This window comes from Diorhabda carinulata, chromosome 9 (assembly GCF_026250575.1).
Source record: "Diorhabda carinulata isolate Delta chromosome 9, icDioCari1.1, whole genome shotgun sequence".
NCBI classification, from domain to species: domain Eukaryota; kingdom Metazoa; phylum Arthropoda; class Insecta; order Coleoptera; family Chrysomelidae; genus Diorhabda; species Diorhabda carinulata.
The window spans coordinates 17,988,517-18,005,219 of NC_079468.1; the positions used below are offsets into that span (position 1 = coordinate 17,988,517).

A 16,703-nucleotide genomic window follows, 5' to 3' on the forward strand; every position below is an offset into this window, starting at 1 on the left:
GGAATCAATTTAATGGTTGGTCGAAACTGTAATAAGAATAGTCACGTGAGATATAAACCAATCAACGACATTACAACATAGACAAAATGTTTCATTCATATTTCACATACGGTGCATTCTACTAAGCCCCTGAAAATTTTTTTACGCGTTCCGTATACGATCGTTTTTTTTGTCGGCGAGAGCGTCACTCTTGATGTCATGACTAACGTTCACGATGACCCTTGTCAAGAGGTGGGTGAAAGTGAGCGTTGAAGAAATTTGTGGAATTTTCGAAACTCAAAGCAACGCAGATGGCAACCATTAGAATATTTGATGCGGTATGACTACTTTTTAAGCATTTTTGTGACGCACCAACAAATATTTTACTTTTTCGCAAATTTTACTTTAATATAAATCAGTTAATCACTCCAATAAAACATTCAATAACTTATAAATTATAACATAGCCTCTTGAAGCCTTCGCTTTATTTTTTCTGTTTTGTCCTTAGTTAATGTAAAATTTAAAAACACCCTGTATGTATGTGTGCTATATATCTATAACTACCATTATTGAGACTGCTGTTGTTTATACAGTGTGTTTGAAAAGTAACGTAACTGGGGGTCTGGCTATTAAATAACGAGACTGGTTATGAAAAAGGGTTTTATTATAAAAATTAATCTACATTCGAATGTTCCCCTTCAATATACTCCCCTCCCCTCGCCACACACCTTTCCATACGTTTTTTCCATTGATCGAAGCAGTGCTGGAAGTCTTCTTTAGTGAGTGCCTTTAGGAGCTCTGCCGTTTTTTGCTTTAGCGGTTCCATCGATTCAAATCGGGTCCCTTTCAAAGCAGATTTTTTTTAACCTTTTAAGGAAATCTGAGCAGAACCGTTGACGCAAGAGCTTTTGGTCAGGAATCAGATTTTTTGGCACCAACTTGTCATGTGCAATTCCTCGTGTAAAATTTTTCTGTTTCTTTACCGGAGTTTACAGCCTCAGCACCGGATGCTCATTCGACGATCTGCACGCACAATTTGGTTGATTTGGTCACTATTTCCGGAGTTAAAATAATCCCAGGGTGACCTGGACGCTGTTCATCTTCAGTGCTCTCTCGGTCCTTACTAAAGCGCTTAAACCACTCAATATTACGCGCACAAGCTAGAGAATTGTCCCCATAGGCCTCTTGCAACAATTTATAGCACTTAATCGAAGTTTTTTTTTAATTTAACGCGAAATTTGAGATTGATACTTTGCTCCTGTTGTTCGTCACACATGATGTTCGGCAGCAGATAAAAACACGTTCGTTTCAAACCGCTACTGCATAAATACTATAATAGTGACGGAAACGTGTTTTGGGACGTGCATAGACAAGATATCTAGATACCCAACGCACTACTCGTTTATGGCGTCCTTTAGGCGCGCAGTCTCGTTATTTAATAGCCAGACCTCGTATATAGCTTTGATTAAAAATTTCAAATATAGTCAAATAAAGATTAACAAAAAATTTCAACTGTATATCCGTGAACTCTACAAGTTTTGTTAAAATTTATTCATAAAAATATAATGGTTTTACTATTGAAATTGTTTCTAAGATGTAATTTCGTTTATTGGTCAACATCTGTTTGTTTAGCGTCGAGCTAGTTAGTAATATCATTGCGCAGGAGGCCAAAGGCCAATTCCCATAGAAAGCAGTTAGACATTTTTAATGGAAAATCATTGTTCATGTTTTTTTTGTATAGAACTAGATTTTTAGTTGCTCTCTCAATTATATCTAATACGTCGATAGTTTGAAGAACGATTGACTTTTCAATAAAATAGTTATTTAAATAAATAATAATTTTTCTGTAGCAGACGAATTCGTAGACACATTGTCGTAACGGAGCAAGGAAATAAATGCGGTAGTTTTTATTAAAATCAGCTTCAAAACATATCAGTATAGCAGCATTATAATGGTCGAATATCGTTTTTTTCTCTACTAAATAAAGTAGATTGTACTTTTTGCATCCCTAAACACTATGGCTATGTACTTTTTGACTGTAAAAACGGTTTTTGCTTTCTTCAGATGTATAAAGTTAATAATTTCGACTGAAACTATTATTTGATCCATATCCGAAAATCATAAACCGATTTCTCAATTTCATGCCACTTTCACTTTTTTTCACCCTTCTAACTACAAATTGGTGTTTAGTACGTAATAGTTATTAAAACTAAAATAAACCTTTTTTAAACAATAAAAATGTGCCAAATATTGATTTGAATTATTCATGGTCCAGTGTAACGAAACGAGGCATTTTCTAAGTATTCTTACCCATGTCATTACCAATAAAAAGTGGATATTTATATGAAAATTTGGCAAGTTCCGGTTTAATCCGTTCAACATAATGTTGTATTTTTCTTTGTAACCGATCACTTTATCAATAGTCTATTTCAGAAATGTATAGAGCAATAAAATGGGTATTTCCGTCCAGTTCGGCTCAATTTCGGTGTCGGTCATAGGTGTAGGTCTTGAAATATTGTGTAGGGATTACTTGGGTAGTAAATTATACAGGTACGTTTTCCGTTTAACCTTCTATTAGTGCCTCTGCCTAATTTCAACCCTATTTCAGATTCGGCTTAACCATGCGCCGTAAATGCAATGATGCCTCACCCAAAATTTTTAGATCTTTATAAGTATATTTGTTTAGTTTAACGCCTCAGTATTTGCTGTTAAGCCGTAAATAGTGTTCACACGATTATAAGATGTTCCAATAGTTGGAGTTGGATAAAGTTAAAGAAAGTTAGCAGGCCAAGTGGAACCTCCCAAGAAGAGTCCAGGCAGACCAGGAAAAGTCCTTGATGAAGACAACAAAAGTGTAAAGAAAAGTTCACTCTTTTTATTTTAAAAAAGAAATACACACCCTAGATGAGATTTTAATGGTGCTTGGCCAGGATGACAGTATTCCGTTGATAACTAAAACACTTTTATGGACCACTTTGAGAAATATGGATTTTGCCTGGGAAAGGCATAACCGTAAAGCACTTTTACTGGAAATTGTTGATGAAATTGTTTGCTGGCGACGAAAATACTTAAGAAGTATAAAGCAGATCAGAACAGAGCAGAAGAAAATCTTGACGAGACGTAGATTAATGAACGTTATACAGTACTAAAAATGTGGCAAGCAAAAATATAACCAGAGCTGGCCAAGCTTCCATGGAAGGCCTGTCAACGAGTATTAAGGTGCCTTCAGGTAAAGGGAAAAAATTAATAATAATCCTCCACATTGGAAGCGAAGAGGGATTTTTAAAAGAAGGTCTGCTAACCTTTCAGTTAACCTTTAACCACCAAAAGTATTGAGTTTGAAGATAATTTGATAAAAAAAGAACTATTAGCTATAGTAAATTTACACAAACATCGTTTTATGAAATACGCCGTGGAAGATATTGCAGAAAGACATAGTGTAACTGTGTTGCCATTTCATTGCGAACTAAATCCTATAAAACTTATATGGGCGCAAGCTACTGTTTGATCAATCCATTAACGAGATGACACCAGAGAACTGGCGAAAAGCAGTCCAACATGTCATTAAAGAAGAGGAGAAAATGTGGGATCATGACTACTTAATCGATCGGACCGTCGACCCGTTAATTATAACGTCAAAAGAAGATGACAGTTCCTCAGATTACGAAGAATATTATGATTTTTTATAATTTAATTTCTGCATAATGTTCAATAAAAAGTAAGTGTACCTAATACTATGTATATAATGCCTAATTTTTATTCTGTTATAATAAAATTCTCTCCTTTTCACGAGTATCCTACCGGCACGCCTTTGGCACAATATTTTCATTTTTTTTTGTGATTGGAGAACAATAGGCTAAACCCATATATTGACCCCAATCCGGGTGGTACTACCTGCGCTCAAATATTTGTTGGGTCCCTTTGCATACCTAATGAGATTTTATTGCTCTATACCTTTCTGAAATAAACTATAACAGCCCCAAAAAATTCAATTTAATTATGTTACTTTCGAAGAAGCTACCAGGAGAAAGACTTTTTGATATAGACCAAGAATAGCTCATTTATATTCTCAATAAGTAAATACTAACAATCGACAAGGTTTTATTAACACGAAATTTACCAATATCACAGTTTTGGATAATGCTAGTTAGCTTTTGAGATTAATAGAACCATCATCCACAGCTAATTAGAAACATTAGTGCTTAAAATATTAGTTAATTGAAAAAAGAACTACTAGTAACAATTAGAAATGATATGAGTAATTGCGAATATGCCAGAGAAAACTATAAAACTACTTATGAAACCAAAAATGAATACAGGTAATATAACCTAGGTTAACTAATTATCATGTTGAGTAAGTTGTTTGATTCATTGTAAACTTTTATTTTATTCACCTGTGAATATAGATTTTGAATTTTAAGGCTTGTTTCTATTTTATAGTTGTTTTTGTTATATACATTCATAAAATATGAGGCAGCCAACCTAAAATATCAACTAAACGGATGTATGCTGAAATTTATTTTGGAGGGTTGTTGTTGCTTTCAGACAAGTAATTTGCATCGGCCGTTAAAAGAATAGTCTAATAGACTATAAAATAATTTTCTATTTGAAAACAAAAAATTAGTTTTTAAAATTGGAAACCACAGGTCGTTAAAGAAAGCATATCCTTGAAATTCAATCACGCAGGAAATTGAAGCAGAAGATCAGATATCTACTTTAGAAAATAAAATAGTTGACGCATTTATCGAATTCAGAATCATCACCTTTTGAAAAAAAAAATCATTCTTAAGTTCACTGTCTTTATTGTTCCAAAGTGGCAAAAATCGTTAGACTAATGATGGAGTCCCGTAACTCACTTTAAATTAATCCCACGGAGGGAGACATAACTTAATTTCACGGAGTCCCGAGTTAATTCCAATAGAATGAAAATACAACGAAAGCAAGATGTGGAAGAGATTCTATAAAAACCTACTACAAAGGATTCATTTGGCTATTTGACCATGACGTTCAATTGAAGTTCCATTATTTCTAAAGAACGAATACCGAACAAATGCCAATTGTCTAATTACATCTTGACTATGAGATGCAAAAAAAATAGGTGGGATACCACACTAAAAGTACATGCAACTGTAGGATCTCTAAAGAGAAATTTTACCAATAATATCAATACAAAAATAAAATTGATAAATATATTTATATCATTAATTATATAATTATATTTTTGGAACTATTTTTCAAATTTGGGATTTATTAATTATGAAGATACTGAAGGTGATGATATTAGTAGCAAAGAATACTTGGAGACTCGAAAAGCAATTTAAATTCATTGAGAAAGTAAAGAAAACACTAATAACTCATGTTCGGTACTATAATCTCAATTTTTTGCAAGCGTTCTATAAATTTTTTTTCCCTAGATAAAATAAGGGTTTTTATAAACTGTTTAACATTCACATTCGATTTTTATAAATCTAACTAACACTAATAGCTGCCACTTTGACATTGGTTTTAATAGCCTTATGTTACTGTTGCTAGATAAAGTTTCAAGTAAAAGATTACGCTAAGTTTTAATTTTGCACCATCTAAAATTTATACCACTCTAGAATTTTTTGTGAGGACCCGATAAGGACCTAATCAGGTAATTCCAGAACCTGGTAAGATAAAGGTCAGGATAACTTGACAAGGACCTGGATGAGAATATAAAGCAGATCACTAATGAGGTCCTGAAGAGTCTTACTTTAGATGGTTCTCATCAGGATTGCCTTGGATTTTTCTCATAATGATTACCTAACGTAATCCTGATTAAATGTTATTTCTGGTTTGGAACTGAGAGGTTCACACACGCAAAATTTATTTTTTGGAATACTCTATTGGTCATTGAAGCTCATATATACCATAAATTTTGTTTGAAAAGGAAGACCTCATGTAAAATAATTTATTTTCAATTTGATCAACCTAATATGATCCTAGTGGAGCTCGTCAGGATAAACTGATTAGAAAAATTTTTCTTTTCGATAAGGTGACAATCCCGAGAGGTTTCTTATATGGGCAAGATAATGGAAAATTAATTTATGAATGTAGGCTCTCAGTTTTTTAATAACTTCCTTCTTTGCAGTTTTTATGGGCACTCGATCCTTGGTAAGCCTTAACCGAAGGTGGGGAGAGAGTATCTGCTTTTGTTTCAGCCAGTTAAAAGTTGTGATCAATAATACCATTTATTGTAGGGTACGATTCAACGATTTTACTATTTCTTGAAATCTAAAACTATATCAGATGATGTACCCTCATGAACAGTGAACTTATTAAACCGTGATGAGCTTTGCAAAATTATTTCATGAACATAAAAAATGCGGTCAAGTTTCTTCAAAGCTTTAGATATTATTTCGATATCCCTGTCACACGGGAAACTGTGGGCGCGAACAGGGAAATACTAAGTGATCTTCTGGAAACCTGAATATGTCAGATATAAGAAGAAACCTTGACATCGCTTGGTTTTTGTTTAGGAATAGATACAGTTTTCATGTAATCAAATGCTAACGACCAAATATGTTTTTCATCTGTACCTTCTTGTGACTGTTAATACTGCCACTCGTTTAGCTACATTATTTGAAGTAGGACTCTTAATTTTTACATTAAGCTCCTCACACTTACTACATACATCAACTTGCAGGCGGCCAAATGGATAATTGAAATTGTCTCTATTTGTGTTTTTGCATGTACAACTTCCACATCGTTTTAATATTTAGATCAGGTAATAAATGGTAGTTTTTCTTACCCTTGTAATCAGTCCAGAAATCAAACAGAATTCATAGAGGAAGTGGACTTATGCCTTTTCGAAACAAACTCTTTTGGACTTGTGTTCTTTTAGAATTAACCAAAAAATTGAAATGCTGATTGTATTCTGATTTTAGACTATAAACCACAAAACCTGATAATCGAAAAAAAATCGATGCAATTACAGAAAAGGTGAGAACTTATAATCCGTCGTGTGTGTTTAATTAGCAGACAAATTGTTTTGAAATCGCTCTCACGAAACGTACCGAAATTTAATAAATAAGAATGACGGGCAAATATCATTCCAGTTCACCCTCGGGCAATGAAGATGATAATTTTACTTGTGAAAGTTCGGTGATTGATATCTTACTATAAGGATATACAAAACAAAAATAATAATTATGTTATTGATATAACGATTTTTACATCAACAGAACAATTTTATATAGCCCGTATATTTTGCAATCCGAAGCTAACAAAGTTAGTTTCAGTTTTATATGAACAATACAAAACAATTGTATTGAACTTAAAAATAAAGTAGCATCAAGGATATTCTAATTGGCGCACTTCCTTCTGACAATCCGTCGAAGAGGTGGCGTCCTACCAATGACTGGTACTCTTTAAACGATATAAACAAATAAAGGAATTACCTACTTGAGAATATTAAGCTCCATAGTACTTTCTCTTTCGTTTAAAGTTATAAGTTAGGGTAGTCTGACAGTAGTATTATCAGTTGGTTTTTGTTTTGTGGGGGGCCGAGGTACAGTTCAGTTTATTTTTTGGATTTAACGTTCAACGCAAAGGTGAGTTTATTATGATGAAATCAAAAATTATATAAAAAATTGCAATTAAATAACTTTGTTTTTATATTAGTTCTCAGTTACTGAACATCGTTATGGTTGATTAATTTTATTGATAGCATTTCAATATTAAAATTCTATTTGTTTCAAGGTTTCTAAGTCATCTCACAGACACGCATTTTTTTTCTCTTTAAATGTATTGCAGACGTATGTAAAAATTGTGTTATTCAATGAAAAAAGACGAAACTAAACTGATTATTTCCATTTATATGATTAAAATATTGAAAAAGCTTTTTTTTCGCAAAGCTTCTGAGCAATATTATACGGTTTTTACCAACTACTCTATAAGTTTTTGGGTCATGTTTTATATCATATTTCGACTAATAAGTTTCCTTCTTGTTTGTTTGGCTGTTTAAATGAAATTTTCACCAACAGTTAATAAATTATTTGTGCTTCTGATTTAATAAAAAATTGTTAAAAGTAATTAATGATATCGAATTAATCAATAGAATATGTTTCATTTTTAATTTTTGACATTCTATAATATTGTTTTCAATTAAATTAGCTGGACTGTACAAATTTCTTTAAAATGAATCATATATATGAGCTTTTATTTAAATGAGATTTCGAATGTAAAATAGCTTCGATAGTTTTATGGTTCGTGAACACGGCTTATAATTCTATGGTTGGTGAATCGAATTTATTAAGGGACGTGATTATAAAACTCAATTTAAAAAGAAAATTTAGAAAATAACATTTTTTGCGGGAGTCTTGGTGTAATTGGGCTTCAAGAATGATGTAAATGATCAATGCTGATAATGACAAAGTTTGAAAAGTATATTGTATATATAGATGAAGAAAATTAATCTAATTGAAAATACATTAATTTAGGAATAGTTGGCGTAAAACATTTTCTATTAATCGATTATCAAATTAAGGGCAAGGTATTTCAGAAAACATCTACAGGGCAGTTTTGAAACTACTCAACTTATAAGTTCATCGACGTTAACTTAATAGTTATTAAAGTTGTGTTTAGTAACATTCTGGTATTTTGTGTTTACCACATTTTTACATGGAAAGTTTTACATATTTAAATATGTAAATATTTTATTATTTTAAATATTTTCATTATTCATAAATATAAAATAAAGCTGATTCACTATATGGAATTGTATAAAATGAAAGACAATAGGTTCGTCTCAACTTATCAAAAAAACGTCCTTGGTACGATGACAATTTTGCGCAATACAGATTACTTGTTCCAACTGGGCAGTTACCATTATACGAATGATTCTGTTTTGTGTTCCAACCGACTAAGGTATCGTTTGTGAATAGTTTCTAGAACTAATACTTGGTTGATAGCAAGTACTGTTACCAGAGCCGTGGCTAGAAAGCTTCTAGAAAATATCTAGAAAGGCGTCCAAGAACGGTCCAGATTAGCAGGTTGGAACAAAGCTAATGAATCCCTTAGTTCCCCAAAACATCGATCGTCACTATCACAATGCCTTTTTCGATAACTCTGTAACTTCCCGTATAATTAAAAAAGTGTATCCTGCATATAATGATATTCATAGAATCCGTTTGACGTTTGCTTATGTTGCACCAACACTTATTAACGGATCCATGGATGAGCAATAGATTTTGATGATTTTTTGTAAATATCTCGATTTCTAGTTCAAAAACATTAAAAATAATTTTTATTCCCACATTTTCTACTTGAAACTTTTTTCTATATCTTCTCACGTTTTTGAGATATTTTCAAAGAAGTGATTTTTGTTTCCATTATTTTCTATAAACATTTTTCGACTATAATCCTTTATATTATAAGAACTATATTGTAAATTGCTGGCTTTCTGTCTCGAAAGCAATTTGAGTCGTCATTTTATTGGACTCAAGATTTTTGGACGCAGTTCGTTAGATTTTTCAATAGAAGTAGAAACTTCTGTAAGTAGAATCATACGCAGTTTGCTTTTCAGAAATAAATCACGAACATTAGATGAATTTTAGTAAAAAATAACAACGATAGAGATTTGCCAAACATCACTTGTTGATAAAGATATCAAATTATATAAGCTTATATCCTATTTTGTGAAAGAAAAATGATATCGTACTTAAGCAATATAAATATCTGTGTGAAATTAGGAACAGAAGAAATTACAACCAGAAGACTGGTTTAATGAAGGCCATAATGTAAATCAACTGTAGCTAGACAAGGACGTTACAACTCCCAGAGCAGCCCATTTAGAAGGATTTTCCACTGGACTGAACTTCCTTCCGGTAAATCTGAACGTTTCTTTATGGCCGATCCACTTTCGTACTCAAATCACGGCATAAGATTGTCAGCAATTTATACTAGGAGGTTCGTGCCGAGCTCACAGTGTAGTTCGCTCTCTTGACGCGTATGCACGCCTTGTAATTTTCTCAATCGAAGTTATTTGTGGTAGGTATGGACAGTGAAAACACCACAGCAGGTGCTTTACTACTTTGTGTATTGGCAATTTATAGTTATGAGTTACGACCGTCCGTGGCGCAATTGCCACTGAGCGACTGAGCAACTCGCAAATGTGGAGTCTTTTCACCTACTTAACCTTTATCGCTGGATAAAAACCGACAATTTTCGGGAAACGAGTAGCGAAATCGCGAAGAATATGTGATTCGGATCCACACCTATGCTTCGCGGGTGCTTAGCGTTTTCGCGGCGGTTTTGTGTAGCTTTTCAAATCAAAACGGGTTGGTGAATACAATCAGGACATGAATGAGAAAAACCTTCTGAGGATGTCAAGCGACGGGGATAAAAAAGCCATTATTTAAAATGGTTTACTCCGAATAATATATAATTTACTTTGGAAAGAAATGTGGAAGCAGGACAATTAATTTTAGTTAAATATGATAAAGCAGTAGAAAAATACGTTATAGATAAAATGTCTACAACACACATTGGAACTCTATGGAATTTACTTGGGACAAGTTAAGGTGGCAATGAAAGATAATATATTGAAAAATAAAGATGTTATGGTATTATTTGTGGAAGCAATATAACATGTCAAGAAGGAAAATTTTAAACGAGCAATAGACCATGTAAAAAGAAAAAACAATTGTTTATATTAATGAATTTATGGTTTCATATTTTTGTAATCCATTATTGGTTTCGTTTCGTTATCTTATCAATAACTAATATGATTAATAATGTACTCAAGCTATCCTTATTTTCTCTTTCTCATCATGAATATCTCTTCTGATTTCATTCATAATATTTGTTTGCTCTCTCTATTATGCCGAAGGCTGCTTTGAGATCAATGTTTCTTTTCAATTAGCTTTCTTACTATGAATATAAGTGTCTTTATATTCTGCATGCTGCCTGTCCTTCTTCCAAACTAGAAGAAATTGATCAACATTATTTTCTCATATTTATCTCATTTTTTCTTGTTTTCATGCTGGAGGCTATTAATGTTGCTAATATAATTAAGATACAATTAATTATATATGAAAAATACAACTGAAGATAATCAATACTTATTGTATATTTATTAACGTATTTAGCGATATTCATTGAAATTCATTCATTCTAGTGTCTCAAATCGATTGAATTCAACTAATCAAAATTGCTGATCACCATCTGTTACGTAATTGTATTGCTCTAGGTCAGGAAATAATAAAAATACTATGAATGAATTCGTTCGGTTGCACATCACGTATATGCGTTTCTAACGAATGTTAATACGTACGACACATTTTACGCATTTCAAAGTTAGTGATTAGGTTTTTTTGTAGGAATTTCCAGTTTTCAAACTTTCATTTGTTTTATATTCCTAACAATGTGATTATACCGTTTCAGAATGATAATTGGCAAGGGGCGATAACAAATATTGACTTTTCTTTAAGTACTTTTCAAAATTTGATATTGACACTGACAATTTGCGTTTTTATATTAATCAATAGATCACCTACATCATGAACATCAAAATAAGAATAAAATCAAAATAGAAAATGTTCTAATAAGTTCTAATAATTAATTTTTCCTTAGTCCTTACATCTCAAATATGTAGCAGTACTTAATCAATTAAATTATTTGTAGTTTTATTAGAATTTACAAAATAGAGCTATAAATTTTACTTAAATTATTTAGTTCTTTTTTACCATTTATAGCTTTCTCGTTTTTATGAATGTCAACTATTTCTAGAAATTCTCTTTTTCGTGTTTTAGATTCCGTTCCAAGAATTTTTTGATCTTCATAATTGAATTTATGATTTTTTGATATTTCATCGTTCGTCTATTCGCCTATTTTTTTATCGTATTGATGACCTTTTAGTCTATTTTCTAAATATTGAGAGGTCTGCCCTATGTAGACACACACACACACACACATATCACTTAAATCAATTGACTTCACAAAGTCGTGACGACACAAAGTAAAATTAATACTAAATATATGATATGTAATAATGTTCATTTAACTTTTGGAAACATTTTTAATTTTCATCATGGGAAACATCATTTGTACAGTCCCCGGACGAAGAATCAAAAGTTAGTTTTAAAATATCATGCAAAGCACCCCACGCTTTTATAGTAGTGACATTAGTTTACTCATCAGTAATTTTATTTTCATACCAAGGATTATTTTTTACTTTTTCCTTTGATTATTGCTAAAAGCGTCTTTTTTAAATGTTTTAAACTATTATTTTAAAAATATTTTTTATACAATAAAATAAATCTTGTATGATGTGCTGAAGCAAATCATTCAATTTTTTTGACTTTTATAGACTTTTTGACTTTTGTGGACTTGTTATAGAAATAATTTCAAAAATCTGGGACTGTGTCGGTCGAACCCAGATGTATGGAAGTTTACATACGAGGCCCGTTTTTTTTCAACTTCCGATAGGCTATAAATAAAAGACAAGTTCATATAAAACAATTATTTTATTACCAAAAGATTGATATACTTTCTTTTCGACATAATCACCGAAGAGATTGAGACATATAGTCATATTTGTGGACAAGCTTTTCAATCCGCCAATGCCGCCAATGAATTCAACTAGAGTACAAAACGGACCCAAACTTCTGGAAATTTCATAGACAAAGCAGTAATGGTGAATCTGCGGTTTTCTCTAACCATTCTGTCAACTCGTTGAACGAGGTCATTCGAAACGACGCATAACACCATCACTCATGAACATTCGCGTCGGGGTAAATTTAATTTATTTTTGAAAACGGCCCCCTGAAATTTGATTTTTAGAAGATCGCGATACGTTAGCTGAATTAGTAATGTCCAAAGATTTCATAATGATAAATTAACGACGGTGGTCTGAAAAGCTTCCGACCTTATCCTGAAGATAGTAGCGTTCAGAAACAAATTTGGACAAACCCACCTCTCTACCCTACTTCATACGTGTTAAATCTACAATCGAGTCGAATAGAGAACAAACATCTACTGGTCCTTTCCCGATTACCAAATTAGAAGGTTTTTGTCTTGCGAGGAATTCATCCTCAGGTACAGCTAATACAAGTTCCGATTTAGCCGCAGCAACAGCTCTATTTCAATGTAGACATAACTTCAATTCCGAGCCGTCAAAATGACCTTCAAGTCAGATATGTAGTTTTATCTATCGAATCAAGTGACACCCCTCACCTCATAGATTTCTAAAAGACCCAAAGCCCATGAGGAAATCTCCCCATCCCCACTTCGTATGCTAGTAATAGTCTACTACAAAACTTCATTTTACTAGCTTTCTTGGATAATTCCCCGATCGCCATTAGATCAATACCCATTTCCAAATATCTTTGATTCGTGTTAATCATTGTTAATCATTGTTAAAATTGAATGATAATGGACGAGTGATGATGAGTGGATGGACACACATGTAGTGCATGAATACCATTATAAAAGAAACCCCCCTAATTCGAATTCAGAATATTTAGAAATTATAACTGTGACATTTGTAATATCATTGAGCATGTTTTGATATTAAAACTAAAAAAAATAACCGGAGTGTACTATCACTGATGTATACTAATTTGCAATAATAATTATTGTCTGCATTCAAATATTGAACAGATACATCCTGATAAATAAACTTAACGCTAAAACCACAAATTTACAACGAATCATGCACATTGACCTTATTAGTTTACTAAAAAGTTCCCAAAAACTAATTACACGCAATTCGTGTCTAATAATTTATATGAAACATGTCCAAATAATAATATGGAATTAGCAAATAAATTACCTTGAAAAATTTACACACCATCATAACGACTACAAAAAAAAAGCATTAAATTGAAGTAACTGGCCCCCCACGGGCCTATTCAGTAATTTTTTAGGTATATTCTCATTGCTCAAGAATTGTCAAACAAAGCAATAATCACTATTTCGCCTTTTGTTACGGTAGACATAGAGTATTCTTTCATATTTCTTCTCTTGTTTTACACAAAGATACCGAAAATTATTTACTTTACTTTATTTACTAGTTTTTTATGAATGCCATAAAATAAAACGTTATTTTCGAAATTTAACACCGAATCAATTATCAATATTATTCATTTGATCCTCAACCAAGCCATTGAGAGTGTAGTTCTAAACATAAAAATTTTATTAGAATCACTTGTGATGATTGGAGGGGCCAAAAGGGCGCCCACCACTTTCTGGGAAAAATATAATTAAGGCTTCCCCTAAAAGACAGGCAGTATTTGGATATAAGGATTTGTCTTTGACAGCACTAACTGACAGCACTGATTTAGTAACAAATATGAAAGCTTGTGAGCAAGCTCAACAACTGCATACTCTGGGGGAGATGCTCACGTACTGATCACATGTATTACCAAGTTTGGGTTTATTTTAGAATTGAATAAATGAAGCATTTTTTAAAAAAAGAACCAACATCCTTTCAAAGTACAAACAAAATCATGATGTAGCCATTCATGAAGTAGTTATTGAGTGACACAATAATGAAAAAGAGTTTTAAAAGTTTCTTACTGAAGCACTTTATTTCAGTAAAAGATACGTTGAGGAGCCAATATTTCAGCGCTAAAGGAAACTTGCACTTAAAATGAGAGGAGGAGATACTAAACTTCAAGTCTGTTGTTTAAAAACGTTTTAATACAATGAGTGAGAACACTAGGTCACGAATCGAAAAAAAATCAGCTGGCTCCATTATGCAACGGTTTCAACGAGGAACAACTCAGTTTGTAAAGACCGCATCAAAGAAGCATGTTTTGTTGTGAGTTTCGCGTTTGGTTTGCAAAATGATATATTTTCAAAAAGAAGCGTGATCAGACCAAACTGATCGACATTTTGTGTCACAGTTGGTTTCTCAATTCAAATCTGAAAATATTCACAACCAGAATGTATTCCCTAATTTATTCTGTAACTATTTTGACTGTGTCGATTGCAACGGTAGAACTATCTTTCAGTGTCTTAAAACGCATCAAAAACCATTTGAGGAATTCTATCTTTCAACAACGTTTATTTAGCTATAATAGACATTGAAAATAATGCGGATGAAAACATCGACTTAAAAGAATGCGTAGAAATTTATGCCAATGGGAAATCAAGACATCTAAAGTCGATTTAAAGAAATGACACTTTGAGAAGACGTGTATTATGTAAAATTAGATGATTTTCTACTGTCTATTATTTTTATTTATACTTTCTTCGTTTGTATTTTTTCGTTTATTTTGTTTATACTTATTTCTTTGTATGTAAAAGTTGTACTTCTCTGGTTGACTAAATTAAGCAACCAAAGGCAATTACAATTGTATTAATTTTTTCCCTCATTTTCTAGTGAAAACCTGTAGGTGCAAAAACCATGAAATAATCTCTTTCAATGCCATTATTAGTATTAGATTTTTTAGAAAATTGATAATACAAATTAATGAAAATTAGCATTTTAATAGAAAATTTATTTTATTCCCATAATATTGGGAGATTAGTTTGGAGAGTGAAAAAAAAGGGATTTTATCTGATCTAATTCAAATAACTATAACGAACTTACCAATGAAGATTTCAATAAAAAGTCTCAATAAATTGCAATAGATACTTTGACTACCTACTCTATCAGAAATTGATTAGTATCAAAACAAAAGCGGGGAAATGTGTAAAAATGAAAATATGTGAAGGATAATTTATAAAATTGTTTGTGGCACGAAGATTATTACATATTATACAAAGAAAAATGAGTAGATTTTGTAGTCTGATATTGTCCTTCGAAATATTTACATCAGTATTACGTAGAATTAAAAATGTTCCTATTAAATTTGATTGACTCTACTCCGGCACAGGTATTTAATTTTGATTTCCCAATATAGAACAGAGCCTCACTTTTCCATATACCTAAGAACAAATTCGAACACTTCTACGACTTTCTCTTAATCATTTTAATTGTATGTACTAAACACGGACCTGTTATTACTACTCTTATTTACTGATGCGATTGATAAGTGATCAACCAATTAATCAAAATTTCAGATAATTTCGTAAATATAACATTGACAGCGCGATGATTACATACTTCAAGCGAACATATGATTGAAGAGATTGTATCTACTCACAAAAACATCAGAGGTTTTGAAATTATACATTATGATTGATACTAAGCCTGTTTTGATTACCAATTAATTACAGTAAGATCTTCTATTCTATTTCAATTGAAAATTCCCCAGATCATTAAATATATCTAAAAGTTTCTATCAATTTTTAGGCATTTCCTTTGGATTATTCGTATTTTTCTTGAACAACGCTTTCATTTTTAAATTTCTAAACCGATAACTTAACCGTTATGTACTGACAGTTCATCCGAGTTCAAGTTTTGAGACGTATTTGTGAAATAAAAAAAATATTATATAAATATATAAGTAGGTATTTCATATATATACCTGGTGATATAACAGAAATAACAAATTCATTTTAAATTTATTCAAATAAAATTCGTGGGGCTCATATTTAAATAGTGGGTGGTCATATTATGTGGGAATAAATCCGTCGATATTAAGAAAATTTGTTTTACAAATGAACGGTTTTTATAACCAGAAGCTTCCAAATTACTAATTTACTGCCCAAAACAAAAGTAATCCACTCATATTTTTAGTATTATTTAATTAATGATTATTTATATCCTTATCTTAACATTGCTTCGTTGTTTGGTTGGTTGGTTGTTTAAT

The 16,703-nt window shown here is 31.8% G+C and overlaps 1 protein-coding gene across 1 annotated transcript in view; it reads left to right on the forward strand.

The window, feature by feature from the left end:
* Positions 1-7,487: 7,487 nt before the first annotated feature.
* LOC130898171 (peroxidase) overlaps positions 7,488-16,703 on the forward strand; it is a 42,773-nt gene continuing 33,557 nt past the window's right edge. The window contains exon 1 of the mRNA XM_057807255.1: positions 7,488-7,553. The gene's annotated coding sequence lies outside the window, so the exon portion shown is untranslated. The remainder of the gene's footprint in view (positions 7,554-16,703) is intronic.